Genomic DNA, 16301 nt, shown 5'->3' with positions numbered 1-16301 from the left:
GCTTGCTGGCTGCATGGGCACTGGCAGCCATTGGCTAAGGCAATGACCCTGGGTGCTCAAGGAGCATACCAGCCAGGGTGATGAGGATGCCTGTTACCAGCACCTCTTCTGTGAGCCACCCCATGACAGTAGCAAGTGGAAGAGCAGCTGTGAGTGTGAGGGTGACCACTGAAATGGTCTCTGTTGCAGGCAAGATTGGGACTGGGCTTGTGGGTGTGTGAGGCTCTCTCAGGAACAATCCATGAGATGGGTGACTCTGAGTGTAGAGGTGGGGCATGGCAGAGTCTCCAATGACTCTGGGGTAAGAAGGAGTGGATGTGGCAAAGCAAGTGAGAGAGGCCTGCAGGGGTACAGGTATTGGCCCTGTCAGGTGGGCAGTCTCCCCTGGGAAATGAGGAGAGGAGAGTACAGCCTGTGCCTGGAGGCTGGAAGCCATGGTCCACATGGGGTCACTTGGAGAGTTGCTAAGGGACCTGGAAGATTCTCTGAGAGTTGGAGACATGAGGGCAGACAGTGGGGAGGAGGCCCTTAAAATACCTGCGTAACTGAGTCTCCTCGAGTTCAGTAGGGCTGACTCACCCAGAATTGTGGGGCCATTGGGGGAAGTTCAAGAGGAGATGGAGAAAAGACAAAGAGATGGGTGTGATGTGATGACAGTCGGGGGAGAGGAACATTGTGAAGTTCTGGAAACACCAGAATTCCCTGAGTCTGGAGGGCTGATTCCCCCTCAGCTGTCATGTTGGTGGGCAATGAAGAGGATGAGATAGAAGAGACACTGAGGGACACAGGACAGGGAGACCTTGAAGGCCCTGACTCACAAGCAGTCCCCTGAAACTGGTGGTCTGACTCAGGTGGAAATCCATGGATTGTTGGGGAGTAGCTAGTTGAAACAGGAAGGGGATTAAGGGGTGGCAGTGCTGGGGACAGTGGTGATGGTGGAAGAAACATCTGAAAGGCATGAGAAAATGGCAGGTCCCTGAGACAGGACAGCAAACTTCTCCTCAACCATACAGTCATTTGGGGAGGAGCAGTGTGAGATGGGAGATAGAAGGAGGGATGGCAGTGATGGACCAGGAGCAATAGGAGAGGAACATCGGGGTTCCAATGAAGATGGGCATTGGAACACGAGGGGGCATAGTGAGAGGATACCGAAGTAAACACTAGGGGGTGAGGCCCTGGTGTGCCTTCAGAAGAACATTCAAATGGAACCCCAGTCTCCGCCATGATAGACATGAAGGCCAAGTCTACTGCTCCCACTGAGCCTGGCCTCTCCTCGAGGCAGAACTGCCTCTGGTTGGTGTCCTCACAGAGAAATCTCGGGGCAGTAGGGGAGTAGCTGGGAGACAGAGGAGACAGTGGCGGGAGAGGGTTCATGGGGGAGGAACAGGGTGAATTTCCTGCCACTCTAGGAGCTCCCTTATTCAGGGGGGCTGACTCCCCCGCAATGATACAACTGCTACTCAAGGAGCAGGACGAGATGGAAGACAGAGTGAGGCACATGGGGCTGGGAGATCTTAAGTTCCCTGAGCTGTCAGGAATCCTATGGCGTGGATTGTCTGACTCAGGCTGAAGGGGTGTGGGCTTAGTGTGGAGTAGCTAGGTGCCACAGGATGGCCATGGAATGCAAATGCACTATTGGTTGTCCTAGGGGAGGAGGTGCCAGAAGATGAGGAATGATGTATCGATGGGCATGGTCGTGTTGGTGACAATGACGGATGGCGTGTCCCATAGGTTGGGGGCTAGGGCCTTCACTGGTAGGGGGTCTTCTTACCCCCATGGGGTGGTGGCTGAGGTCTTCCAGGGGAAGTCCGTCCCTCCCACTTCAGGGACAGATTCTGCTTTCTTTTGGTTGGGGGCTGGGATCATCTTGGGAATGTCCTCTCACCCACGGGGTTGGGTGCTTGGCTTCTTCCGTGTTTGGTGCTTTGGTCTTGCAGGGGTGTGTCCTGATTGCCCCTGACTCAGGGGTTCAAATTTTCCAGGGGTGGACCATGCTTCCACCCCCTGGCATCAGGGGCTGGAGCCTTCCAGGGGCCTTGATGCTTCCCTCCCTTCTCACTGTTCCACCCCCATTGGGATAATGGTCTTCCAAAGGCAGGAAACTACCCACAGGGAAGCTGGACCCACGCCTGGAGGACCGCAACCTTCTACCCAGGGCTAACCAGGACCCACCCCTGGAAGACTCCAGCAGCCCATCCAGGGACAGCCAGGACCTGCCCCTGGGTAGTTTCCTGATTCTGCTCTTGGTCCCTACCTTTGCTGCCTCTATGCATGGCTGGATGTGGAGACTCATCACACTTACTCTGGTGGTGCTTGCAAGATGGACTCCTGGTGCCATTTCCTGTGTGACTTCATCCCACAGCCTGCTGTGACCCAGCACAGGGTTTGACCCAGAGCCAGCTGCACACTGCTTTCTGCCTGTCTCAGGCCATCTTGATGGCAACCTGCACCTTCCCGGAAGTCACAGTACAGGGAACAAGGGACCCTCCACTGAAGGCATAGCAGGTTGATTGATTTGAAGGACATGGTAACAGAGGGAAAGAGATCTTTCAGAGTTAGGCTAGGCTGAAGCTAGGAACCAGGTGCTTCAGCCAGGTCTCCCAGGTGCAATAAGCAGGGAGTTGGATCAGAAATGGAGCAGCCAGGACTCAAACTGGTGCTCTGATATGGGATGGCAGTTTGCAGATGCAAGTTTGACCCAGGGCACCATAATTCCAAAACAACTTCTGAGTAGTGGGAAAATGAATACTATCTTCTTTATCATTTGTTTATATTTTCTAAAGTCATTAGACTTGTTTGTATTTTCTAAAATCATTAGAATCACATGTCAGACCTTGAAAATTTTTTTTTAATCCAACGGAAACTTTGAGAACTGCAAGTCTAAATTTTTCTGATCTCAAGCCCCACCATCACATTCAGGGTACTTGAACATTGTTTTGTGTGCTTCCCTCAAATAATTCTTCTTTATTCTCATTTTTATTTAAAACACTTTCTAGTTACTACAGAGATGGAATCAGTCACATAAAAAAAAAGGCACGCCTAAAACACACACAGCTGTTGGAAGTAGCACCCATACTGCAAAGACTGACAGGTCAAACAAAATGGTAAAATTTAGTATATTTGGTGGTAAGAAAATAACTCCTAGCTCCTGGCTCCTGGATTTGGATTGGCTCAGTCCTGCTGTTGCTGCCACTTGGGGACTGAACCAGCGGATGGAAAATCTTTCTCTCTGTCTCTCCTGCTCTCCGTAGACCTGATCTTCCAATAAAAACAAAATTAACCTAAAAAAAAAAAAAAAAAACACTTGCAATGTCACAGGATTCTCCCCTAGCACACACACACGTATATGTGTGTAGAGAGTCTGACAGACAAGAAAACACATTGATCCAAAGGGCTTGAAAGGAATGGGAGAACAGTTACTTGTATCTCTTTCCTGCTGTAGATGTGCACATCACAAAGATCCAGACTGGACAGCACCAAGTGGCCCATCAGGCTCTGTGTTGGCCATTCTTGCACAGAACTACCCACCATTATTGGCAACTTTACGGAAAGTTCTAAAATAACAGCTTATTTTTCTTCTACTTTTTTTTATTAATAGCATCTTGAGACTCAGATTTGTTTGTTGGGTTTGACGAGCAGGCTGGGGCACGGAAAGTGCCTCCTGGGTTCATCTGACTTGGCAGCACCAAGGCTGGTTGATGGGGTGGATGTGTTGTGGGGCATGTTACTCTGGCCAAGCTGGTCTGTCCCTAGAGCAAGCTGCAGGCAGAGTGCCTAGAGAAGCCTGTGGGAGGCATGATAGGTGGGCTAGAAGCACGGGCTTTGTCAGCTCTGAAGACCTGTATTTGCTGCAGCAGCCAAGGCGGTAATTGCTAGATGTGCTGTGGACCCAGGGAGAGTGAGACTATTCCAGAGGAGCAAGATGGAGGACAGGGTTGTTAGGGTTCCTGTCAGTGCCAGCCTAGACCTGACAGCCTTCTGCAGTGCGATAGCCCACCCATTGTCCACCCATTGTAAACATGGCAGTCGCCTGTGGCTGTCCAACTCACCTGATTCCTAAGGTAGGGCTGGCCAACTCACTCTTTTCATAAAAACCCATCTAACTCTCACATTGAAGTCACTGTCTGAAGGAAAGGACAGCCGACCCAGGCTGGATGGTCAGTTTGCCTGACTCCTTCATAAACTTTGCTGTTTAGCAAAGAGTCTGGGGCCACAGGATTGTGGACAGAAGGGGCCCGGCCCTGGGCTGCACTTGTTGAAGAGAGGCACAGGAGCCCAGCCAGGTGGCCTAGCAGCTAAAGTCCTTGCCTTGAACATGCCAGGATCCCATATGGGCACCGGTTCTAATCCTGGCATCCCCGCTTCCCATCCAACTCCCTGCTTGTGGCTTAAGAAAACCTTGGGACCCTGCAACCATGTGGGAGACTGGAGAAAGTTACTGGCTCCTGGCTTCAGATTGGTTCAGCACCAGCCATTGCGGTCACTTGGGTTTGAATCATCAGAGGATTTTTCTCTGTCTCTCCTCCTCTGTCTATCTGACTTTGTGATAAAAACAAAATAAATTCAAAGAAAAAGAAAAAAAAGAGAGAGGTGCTTGGACTGCAGACATCCACTGTTCCCTGGCTTCTCTGTCCACATTCCATTACTGCTAGGCCTTACCTCTCCCGGAACTCCAGAAAGTACACAAATTAGAAATACAAAGCATCTTAGAATTAACATCTTTCCTGTCCCACTCAAGCAGTAAACAGATTGTGAGGAATACATATATACAGGGGCCATGTTCAGGGGCTACCTGGAGACCTAAGACCAACCAGGTACCGGGGAGACCAAGAATCAAAGTGCCAGAGCAATGGTAGCATGTGACCAGGAGAGTGAGTCCCTGTCCCGCTATCAGAGGCCACTGTGGGGGCTTGTGAGGGGAGTGGTTACACAACAATGCAATACCAGCCCCCTTAGGTTCCAGATAGGTGAGCATCCCAGGTGGGCAGGAGGAAACTTCCAGGTGGTGGCATGGGTTGTGGCTTCCAAGCTGGTGACCCTGAACTTTCTGCCTAGCCACAACATTGGGAGAAGGAAGCCACAGATTTCAGCCTTTTATTTCTGGTTGATGCAGCAGACATTAATGCCCATTGTGTAAAAGTTGCTTTCTCTCTGCCCTTGTAGTGACTCATGTCAACCCCTCCCTGAGATGGTGCTGAATGGACACAATTTCCATCTTTTTCATGGGTCTTTCCTCCCTTGGAGTCCCTCCTGCTGCTAGGGCAGGCCACCTTCCTTCTGCTTCTTAAACAAACCCTGCTTTGCAAACTAGAGTTGTCTACATGAACATTTTTTCATGAGACAAGAAATCGGTTGTTGCTGTGTTTCATGTTGATTTCCCTACCACACCGGCCTGCTTTGCCTGCAGCAGCGGGAAGGCTATGGGGGCAGGCAGGCTAGAAATGAGTGTGGTGGGGCCAAGCCCTCCTGGCCCTGGAGGAGCTTCCAGGCAGGCTAGGGTTGTCGGAGATGACACTGGAAGGTCAGGTAAGGAGGAAGAGTGGGCATGTTGCATGGCAGGGGACTCAAGGTGTGCAGGCTGGGGCTGTAGGGTCACCGGCTAAAGGGGCCCAGCCTTGAAGTGGCTGGCAAGCACACTGCCTGAGGGAGTGAAATCATTGGCTAAGCCCAACTCGCTCTCAAGCTGCTGACAGTGGACAGTGTGGCAGTGCTCCTGTAGTAGAGCCCAGGCTGTCTAATTGAGCCTGGCCCTGGATGGGAAGTGGGGTGATGGAAGGTGTTATGTTAAAAAAGCCCTTCGCCACCTCCCTCCCACACTCGCAATTTAGCCTGGCCCTGAAATGGAGGACTACATGTAGGAGCAGGGACACTGGCCAGAATGACTTGGCTATGAAGCAGATGGCAGGCAGAGAGGGGGTGCACAGTGCACTGGTTTGTCAGGCTTGTTCCAGTGGGTTCCTTGGGCTCTGGGCTTACTGTCATGACCCACTGGCTCTGAAATGCATGGGTTGCATACTAGGTGTACATGGGGATACCGACCAAGCAGCATGTGGGGCTGAACTGGCCAGTCCTTGCAGTGGTGGTATAACAGCTTCTTGGCAGGGCAAGGCCCCACATGCAGCTTGGTCTATGAGCAGCTTGTTGGGGTGCCGGGTGGCTGTTAGTGCCCACCTGGTTCTACAGCAGCAAGTGGAGCAGTGGGGCAGGTGTGCTGGTTTCTTGGGCTGAGTGGGACTGGGCCTGGAGCAGCCGGAAGACTAGAGGTGCAGGGGTCATCAGCCTAGCCTTGGGATCCTGTTCCCTCGTGGGAGACCCGGAAGTGCTCCTGCCTCCAGGCTTCATATTGGCTCAGCTCCAGCCATTGTGCTCATTTGGGGAGTGAATCATCCCATGGAAGATCTTCCTCTCTGTCTCTCCTCCTCTCTGTACATCCACCTGTCAATAAAAAGAAAAAAATTGTGTGCAGTTTTCTTTTACTTCGAATCTCTGCAAGTTCCATCCCCCCGGCCCTCCCCAGTCCACCCACGAGCCAGTTTTTTCTTTCTGTGCAAAAATAGTCCCCCCCCCAAAAGAAGTCCAGCATCTCTAAATCTTTTATAAAGTTTTCTTGTCAGCAGCGCAGGTTTTGCGTTGAGTGCAGAAGTGATTGGTGGTCTCCTCTGAAGCCGTCATTTGCTGTGAGTAATGAAATGTTCTTTGTCAACATACCAGGATTTGTGTTGCCTGCGCTTGTTTTTTTCGTCATGCTTCCTTCTCACTCTGCATTTGCAGCCCTCCCAATTTCCGGGTTTTTGTTTGTTTGTTTCCTTTTCCTCAGAAAATGTCTTTCCCCCTATTCCCCACCCCACTATCGCCTCTAACTTCCGCTCCCTCCTCACGCCCCGTCCTTCTCCAGTCCGCTGTCTGGTGGGCTCCCCTCACATGTGCGAGAGGAGCAGTGTGCCGTTAATGGCCGTGCTGGGCACCGGGCTGCTCTGGTAGTGCTGCGACACGTGCAGTCGGCTTGGCGCTGGGGAAGGTACACACTGATCATGTTCTGGAGGTTCTCGGCCTGGCAGGGCTCCCTGGAGTGGGAGGAAGAGGTAACCACGGAGGGGCTGGAGCTGGCCTTGGACTTGACCTCCTAGTCCAAGGAGCTTAGCACCATGCCGGGGGTGCTCTGCTGTGAGTAGGACATGCTGTAGGTGGGAGAGCCATTCATGCAGGTCTGCGAGCTGGTCATGGAGTCGTACAGCAGCGTGCACACATTGTAGAAGTGCAAGGGCTGCGTCTGAGCCTCGCCATGCGTGTTAAGGCCCAGGTGATGCGGGGAGCCCAGCTGGTCCTGCATCATGCTGTAGCTGCCATTGCTCCAGCCATTCACATGGGCGTAGCTGTCCATGCGCTGGTTCACGGCCGTGCCCAGGCCAGCGCCCACCCCAACCTCGCTGGCCATGCTGTTTCCGCTGGGAGCCAGCAGCCCACCAGGCTGTGTGTACTTATCCTTCTTCAAGAGCTTCTTGGTTTTCGGCCACAGCAGATATTTATAATCTGGGTGCTCCTTCTTGTGCAGCGCCCACAGCTGCTTGGCCCCTGTGGTGAACGGCCCCTTCCCCATCTCCCACTAAGATTCCCCTCCGGGCCCAGGCGTTTGCTGATATCAAAGTTGTGCATCTTGGGGTTCTCTTGGGTCATCTTGAGACACTGCCCACGGGACCACACCATGAAGGCATTCATGGGCCTTTTGGTTGCCGCCGACCGCCACCATGGTGTTGCCATTGCCTCAGCCGAATTCTGTGTGCCCAGCGGCTTGAGCTCCATCTCCATCTGTTGTACATGTGGGCGCTGTGTGCGTGGGCCCGGCCCTCTGGAGGCCAGAGACCCTTGGCGCGGGCGGGGGGGAAGTCGGGGGTGGGGCACAGGAGGAGGAGGAGCAGGTGGAGGGGAGGCGGGCGGGCGGGGTGATTGGAGACCAAGTGATTTGAGGAGACCAGGTGAAGGAGAGCAATTTGGGGAGGGGAGGAAGAAAGGGGACAGAAGTGGCAGAGAGAGAGAGGGAGAGAGAGACAGAGAAGCCAACTGGAATCGGGATGAAAAAAGCAGTGTTTCCTTCCACCTGGGGCCCATGCCGCAGCTGCCAGCTGCGATTATTATTATTATTATTGTTATGATTTTTTTTTTTTGGAAAGGCTTAAGCCCCAGACTCAAACTTCTTTCTGCCTTTCTTTGTGCTTCTTGTTTCCTCAGTCCTTAAAGAGGCAGCAAATTACTTTCCCCTTTTGCAAACACTCCCTTCTCTGCCTTTACAACTCCTGATACTTTTTTGAACAAGTTAATATACAACCATCCGAGCGCTGGTTCTAATTCCGTCAGCCCTGCTTCCCATTCGCCTCCCTGCTTGTGGCCTGGGAAAGCCTTGGGACCCTGCACCCATGGGGGAGACCTGGAGGAAGTTCCTGGCTCCTGGCTCCTGATCGGCAAGCACCAGCCTTTGTGGTCACTTGGGGAATGAATCATCCAATTAAAGAGCTTCCTCTCTGTCTCTCCTCCTTTCTGTATACCCAACTTTGTAATAAAAATAAACTAAATCTTAAAAAAAAAAGAGCTGTATTTAATCAGGCACAAGCATTGTTCTTAAGGCACAAGAGGCTAGGAATTCTTACGTTTACATTTAGAAAATCTCACTGGTCGGCAAAGGGTGTAGACATGTTTGAGATGATGAAAGATTATTTGATAGGGTAAAGAACAGACAGCAGATTTAGAAAAAGTTAGGGGCCAGGAAGTCAACAGGGAGGTACTTGGAGGAACGCTGGACGTAGGGAAGAGGCAAAGACAGCTGGGCGGTGTTTAGGGGACAGAAAACCCAGCAGCCACTAGTGAGCTGTGATCCGGAGTCAAAGGACAACCAGGGGTCCAGAGGCAGCCACAGATCAGCCCTTGCAGCAGCCAGGTGGGAGCTTGGGTTCACATGGGCAGCTCGGGGCGGAGGGGGCAGGGGCTGAAGACAGGCTGGGATTGGCCATTCATGCCAAATACTTTGGATGTGGGAGGAAAGGCACTCTCCTTCACTGCTGGTGAGAGTGTAGGCTAGTATACCCACTGAGGAAATCAGTATGGAGAGTGCTTGAAGAATAGCAAATAATTCTGCCATATGACCCAGCTATCCTGCTGCTAGGAATATACCCAATAGAAATGAAATCGGCCTCTGAGAAGGGGATCTGTAATCCTGTTTACAGTAGCACAAGCTACAATAGCAAAGACATGGAAACAATCTAGATGTGTGTCCAAAGAAGAGTGGTTAAAGAAACTGCGGTAAATCTAGTCCATGGAATATCATTCAGGTATTAAGAACAACGAAATTATGCTATTTACAGCTAGGTGGTCCCAACTAGAGATGATTATGCTCAGTGAAATGAGTCAGTCACAAAAGAACAGATACCATATGTTCTATCTTATATAAGGAAACCAGTGTGGAATGTGTAATTTCAATAATCCAATCGATACTGTTTTTGTTTTGTTTTGTTTTGGCTGCATCCCATGTATTTTGAAGTTTTTTTTTAATTTCAGTTTTATTTATTCCAAATACCCTCTCTCTTTTTAAAGATTTATTTATCTCTATTGCAAAGTCAGATAAACAGAGAGGAGGAGAGACAGAGAGGAAGATCTTCTGTCCGATGATTCACTCCCCAAGTGAGCACAACGGCTGGTGCTGTGTCAATCTGGAGCCAGGAGTCAGGAACTTCTTCCAGGTCTCCCCCATGGGTGCAGAATCCTGAGGCTTTGGGCCATCCTCTACTGCTTTCCCAGGCCACAATCAGGAAGCTGGATGGGAAGTGGAGCTGCTGGGATTAGAACCGGCACCCACATGGGATCCTGGCAAAAATATTCTCTTTTCTCTTGTCGAATTCATTGCTGGCTCATGGACTATATGGTGGCATCATTTTCCCCAAGAGGCTTTTATATCTCCTTGTCACCCCTGTGTTGGTTACTCAGTGGCATGTTTTTTCATGGAGCTGTATTTTGTCGCTTTTGTTGATGCTGTTGTTCTAGCTCATATCAGCTGTTGATTTTGTTTCATGGTTTCTCAATTATGGAAATATACAGTGATGGGGTACTGGGGGCTACCAATAAGAGACTGGTGGAATTATAATTCCTCATGAAGGATTATACCACTGTAGTAAAATGGGGAAAATCTTTTATGTATATTAACTGAAATGCTTGATATGCTTTTAATACCCTATGTTAATTTGTAATGGCTCAGGAGAGCAGAGAAATCTTCCACCTTCTTTGAATGTGTGAAGAAGAAGTTAAGTATAATCTATCAAGATTGTAACAGGCAATTTACAGACTTGAATCTGCCTTTGACATTAACAAAAAGTATAAAGACATACAGTGGGATCCAACAGCAATCCTGACATCCTCTTAACAGGAGGTCATATGCACAAAGCAGGAGGGGACCCCAGAGTGGAACAGGAAGACAGGAAGAGGCTTGTATCCTAACCCCAGAGACTTCTGGTACATCACCACAGTATATCAGTATGGGCACTAAAGACTATATCCCAACTGTTAAGGAGATCACCAAGAATTGGGGTACCCTGCTAGGCCAAAAACTCTGAGGTCAACTATTCCCTATCACATTTCCCACACTGGATGGAAGAAGCCCAGATCCTTCTTCACAGGATCTAACGTCAGTGAAACAACAGCCAGGAGCCCTGAGCAGTCCTCAGAAACAGAACAGTAAACTTCCATTGGGACTCAGGAGAGCAGCTCTCCCTGGTCCTTACTTAGTTCCAACTTTGGCTCCCCACCCTTTCTTGCAGTGACCATCAGGGTCGTTCTGCAATCCCCTCCCCAAAATTAGATCAGGTAGACAGAGAGAGACCAATAAGGAAAGCTTAAAACAGTTAGGAGAAATTCCTCTGGCAGGACACAGACCATGCAGGTAAGCGCAAGAAGCATGGAAGGAAACAGAGATCATGGAAAGTGTCCCACTGGCATACATTTGGCATGGGTTAGGGGCAGACCAGGCTGGGTCCGTTCATGTCATCCACTAGCAAATCCGAACACCAGAACAGAGTGCGGGTTGAGTCAGGTTCAGTTGCGACAAAAGCAGTACACAACACGTAATGCCAAGATGAGGTTGTATGTGCCAGATATGACTGCAGCACCTGACCAGCACATGTGAGAACCAGAAAGAGAGGGGGCAGAGCCAGCAGGGGGAATAAGGAGTGGTTCCCTTGCTGGACAGCTACTCCCACTGGAGAGCATGAGCTGGGATGGGGGTAGACTAGACTAGGCAGGACTACAACACCTGTGTGCCTCATGTGGACTAGATCAGGGAAAAGCCAGGCTGGGCAGATTATTCCTACTGGTGCAAACAACAATTAGAGTGGGTGAGGGTTGTTGGGGCTTAGCCACAGCATCAGTTGGCAGAAGCTGGCACTGGGGGCTAATTCTGTCAAGTTAAACCACAAAACCACTTGAAGAGTGCATAATCGGGGAGTGGGAGTGGGCTGGGAGGGAAATAGTGGGCTCCTCCTTTTTGGGTTACCTATCCCAATGGGAAGGCATGAAAACTAGGACAGGGGCTGGGGTGGATAGACAGAAAGACACCCAACAACATCTGTGAAGCCTGGATAGTTGAGCTGGTTAGATGAAACAAAGTTTTAATACCCATTGACATATATGAGTGCAGAAGGTGATGTGGGACAGACTGGACTAGTCTGCCACACATATTGGCAAGCCAGGGTGGGGGGCGGGCCTGGTGGGGGTTATTGCGGGTCGCTCCGGCTGGGCTGCTGCCCCCACTGGTTTATGCCAGGGCTGAATATCTGCTGGGAAGAACCAGGCTAGGCTGCAAACACCCATTGGTTCCAGTGGAAGACAGGGATGGAGACAGAACCAACCCAGCAACTGCAACCACCAGCTGATCGGGGTGATGGACTGTGCCAGGCCCTGTTCTTGCTAGTACATACAAGAATCTGGTCTGGGAACACCTCAGACAAAGTTTCTTTGGGAATCCCCCCAATCGAGCTTTTAGACTCAGAATGCTAACCTTCAAATGATAGAGGACAGAACAAGTCAATCAAACACCTCAGCTATATGTTGGCAATGAAAATCCTGGGCAGACAGAGACTATATGATGGACTGTGTCAATCAGTGGATTCTGCAATGACCGCATCGTGCTTGGAGTGGTGAGAGTGGCAGCAATTCAGATCTGTTGAACTATCAAAAGCACTCTGCCGGCTCTACCTTCAGAACAGAGATGGTCTCCCCAAGAAACTGATAAACTTATCTGGACAATAAGATGCTGACTTTATGCCTGGTAGATGCTTGCAATGAAAGAATCTCAACTGAATTTGAACTGTGGTAATGCAGCAAGATGGAGGAATCCACCATGGGAGGGGTTTGGGGAGGGTTGGGAGAAATCCCAGTGCCTGTAAAACTGTGTCACATAATGCAATGTAATCAATAAAAAATAAAAAATAAAAATTACAACTAAAATAATAAAAAAACAGGAAAAAGTCAGCTTTGACCTCCATATACCTTATTAGGTACAACACAAAGATTAGTTACTCCCCACTAAGGTACTGAAGCTTTCTCTGCACACCCCACCTAAAATTGTTATGCTGCTCACTAGTTAACATATGGCTTATGAGATTTATAACCCTGTTTGGACTATCCTAAAATTTGTAAAGTTCAGTAAAAATCACACTTGAATACTGTAAGCTGCTAAATATAAAAATGAAAATAGACAGGAGACAGCTGAATCATACCATATAACCATTTTAAGGCTTTTAGCAACTGATTGTGTATATACTAAAATTGAGATGTCAATGAAGTAGTTACAGGATGTGGTTAAGAACTCGCAATTTCTAACAAATTGGTCACTCAATACCATGTTAATTAAATTCATGATGTTGTGAATTTCCATGTTTCTTCCTGTTGTTGAAGTTGTGTAGTGGCTTTTCATTGGAGGGGATGATACTCTGCCAGCTCTACTTTTGGACCAAGGAGGGTCACCTAATGAAAGTGTTGAATTTATCTGGACAATGGGATGCTGGACTCTCTGCATGGATCTTACTAGCAATGATGGAATCATGACTGGATATGCACTGTACTACTGTAACAGTTTGGAGGAATTCAATATGGGGGAGGGATTGGGGACGTATTGGGGGAATTCAAGAGCCTATGAAGCCATGTCATCAAATAAAATAATAATTAGCAAAAGAAAATATTTATCTCACTTAAATAAAAATAATTTTTTAACAGATTCATTTTATCTTTACAGCAAAGTCAGATATACAGAAACAAAGAGAGACAGAGAGGAAGATCTTCTGTCCGATGATTCACTCCCCAAGTGACTGCAATGGTTGGAGCTGAACAAATTCAAATCCAGAAGCCAGGAACTTCCTCCAGGTCTCCCATGCAGGTGCAGGGTCCTAAGGCTTTGGGTCAATCTCAACTGCTTTCCCAGGCCACAAGCAAGGAGCAGTATAGGAAGCAGGACTGCCGGGATTAGAACTGATGCCCATATGGGATCCCGGCCCTTTCAAGGTGAGGCTTTAGCTCCTAGGCCTTCAAGTTGGGCCCTGAATCAAAATTTAAGGTGTAGAAAATCTTGTTGAATGCTTATTACTTTTGGAGGGCTCTGTTCTAGCAAGTTACTGAACAAGCTTGGCAAGTAACATTTTGTTTTGTTTTGTTTGTAAGTAGATGTTACTTAGCTTATCCTGTACCCCATCCATCTGGATTAGGGGTGGGTGAATTATACAAAAGAGAAAAGAAAATGCTTAAACCTTGGAAAAACTGCAGTTTGAAGCCGAGAAAGAGGGAGGAGGAGGGGGAGAAGTGGTTGTGACCACTCAGGTTCTCAGTGAGGAAAGCTAGCTAGGGAACTTCAGACAGAGGAGGGTGAGGGAAGGAGTGAGATGTGAAAAGTAGGTGGAGCACAGTGTGACTTAGAGAGAGGGGAGAGGGTGGAGGGAAATATTGACTATTGGTCAGAGTTAGTAATATTGCTGTACAGGCAAGTAGCTTATGCTGAAGGCACAAGAAATATCCAAGAGGCCTCAATGGCCAGAGATGATCTGAACCTAACCTAGGAGCCAGGAACTTCTTCTAGGTTTCCAACACCAGTAAAATTTCCAGAGCTACTCACAGTAGGTGAGGATACATTTATTGCCTCAAATGAGTGTTTGCATATACTGAAAACTAGCTATTGTGGCAATCTATTAACAAAATTAGAAAAAATTAGGGGGTCTGGCAGAATGGCTCAGTGGCTAAAGCATTAGGTTGCAAGTGATGGGATCCCATATGTGCGCCATTCATATGTAGCTGCTCCACTTCCCATCCTGCTCCTTGCTTATGGCCTGAGAAAGCAGTCGAGGATGGTGCAAAGCCTTCAGACCCTGCACACTCATAAAATACCTTAATGAAACTCTTGACTTCAGATCAACTCGGTCCTGGCTGTTATGTCCACTTGTCAAGGGAACCAGAAGAGGCAAGATTCATCTCTCTGTTTCTCCTTTTCCATATAAATCTGTCTTTCAATAAATAAATAAATGAATAAGTACATTAACATCCACATAAAAAATAATAAAAGTCATTAAGAAAGAAATGCCTTGCAAGTAATTCATTTCTGGGATATAAACATCATCCTTCATAAAACTTGTAATTGTTCATAAGATTATGTCAAGATTTTCTGATACACTTAGAAGTAAGATGTTTTAAAACAGGGCCCAGTGCAATAGTCTAGTGCTCTAGTCCTTGCCTTGTACCTGCCGGGATTGCATTTGGACACCAGTTCTAATCTCAACAACCCTATTTCCCATCCAGCTATCTGGTCATGGCCTGGGAGCGCAGTTTAGCACAGCCCAAAACCTTGGATCCCTACAACTCTGTGGGAGACCTGGAAGAGGCTCTGGGCTCCTGGCTTCAGACTGGCACAGCACCGACCATTGCAGCTGATTGGGGAGTGATTCAGTGGATGGAAGACCTTGCTCTCTGTTTCTCCACCTCTCTGCATATCTTACTTTCCCACAAAAATTTTTAAAATATCCCTTAGAAAGAGGTTTTAAAACAGAAACCAAAAGTCACAAACTGTGGAAACCGAGTTTCAGAAATACATATGTAGTGCATAAAATAGGAAATCCAGTGCAAAAAGTAGAAAATATATATATAAAATGAATTATATATATCACTGCAAGTTTTCTTTTGCTAGATTGAATCTGGACAAGGCCTCTTCTCGCTTTGTGTCTTACACATTATTGTGAATGTGTAATCTGCACTTTAAAAAGTGAAATGAACTAATGGAAAAAAACCTGGCAATATAAAGAAGAAAGTCCCAGAATTGATTGAACATTCAGTTAGGTGTAACCGGAGACTTCTGTCATGCATTTCTGCGTTTCCCAGACTTGAACATGAAGCAGAGAGGGAAGGAGAGGCCAGGAGGTGGACTGATGTGAGAGGCGACAGCGGCCCCTGCTGTAGGAAGGCTCAAGCTGCAAGAGAGGAGGCCACTTCCTGCCTGAGGTGAAGCCCCGCCCCTTACTCTCCCTCCCTCCAGAAGCCTACCTGACTGACCTTCTATCCTTTGTGATTCTGATTGGCTGTGTAATCTCTGACATCATGCGTAGTCAAGATCTGTGGGAGTGGTCCAACCACGAGGACCCCAGGAAGTCCAGTGGCAGCAGGCGGGAGGTTGTTGTGGGGCTCCGCCATAGCCACGTTGCTGGTTGTGCTGGTGGAGAGGCGCAGGTGGCTGAGCCAGTGCTGCCCTGTGAGCTCCCTCCCCGCAGGAGCCTCTGCAGGACCCCCGACTCGTCAGAAGCTGGGAAGGGTGAGTGTGTGAGAGCATCTCCTGAGGCCCCGGGGTGGGTGGGGGCCAGGAGGGGGACCTTGAGGTCCTCACTCTGCAGCACTGACCTTGAACACTAGGCCTCCCAGTTGAACCCATTGTGCAGTGAGGAGGGGGGAGTGCCCAGGACAGTTCAGCCTTCATGTTGGGCAGGATTTCCTTTTGCTTTATGTTAAGGTATGTTTTGAGTTGAGCCACAGCGTCTCCAGCCCCAGCTCAGTCCTCAGTGAAGTTCCTCCTAAGGGTCTGGGGCAGTTTTCTTGTTGCTGACACCAGAGCAGCACAGACTCCAGCAGTTAGAACAAACAGCCTTGTTTTCCTCCGAGTTTTGCTGCAAGGTTGAGGGGCAGCATGTGGTGCTGGCGCTGTGCTTGGCAGAGGCCTGGGGTGGCACAGCAACTTTGCAGACAAGTAGTTTTGAGAAAATCCTTTGCCGGGCCCGGCGGCGTGGCCTAGCGGCTAA

At 48.9% G+C, this 16301-nt stretch overlaps 1 pseudogene; it reads right to left on the bottom strand.

Annotated features, from left to right (window-relative positions):
• Nucleotides 1-6917: 6917 nt before the first annotated feature.
• Nucleotides 6918-7800, bottom strand: LOC131481123 (transcription factor SOX-2-like; annotated as a pseudogene).
• Nucleotides 7801-16301: the final 8501 nt, after the last annotated feature.

Source organism: Ochotona princeps, chromosome 9 (genome assembly GCF_030435755.1).
Source record: "Ochotona princeps isolate mOchPri1 chromosome 9, mOchPri1.hap1, whole genome shotgun sequence".
NCBI lineage: Eukaryota > Metazoa > Chordata > Mammalia > Lagomorpha > Ochotonidae > Ochotona > Ochotona princeps.
Note: the sequence above shows the minus strand (reverse complement) of the source record. Positions and strands in the feature narration are given on the sequence as shown.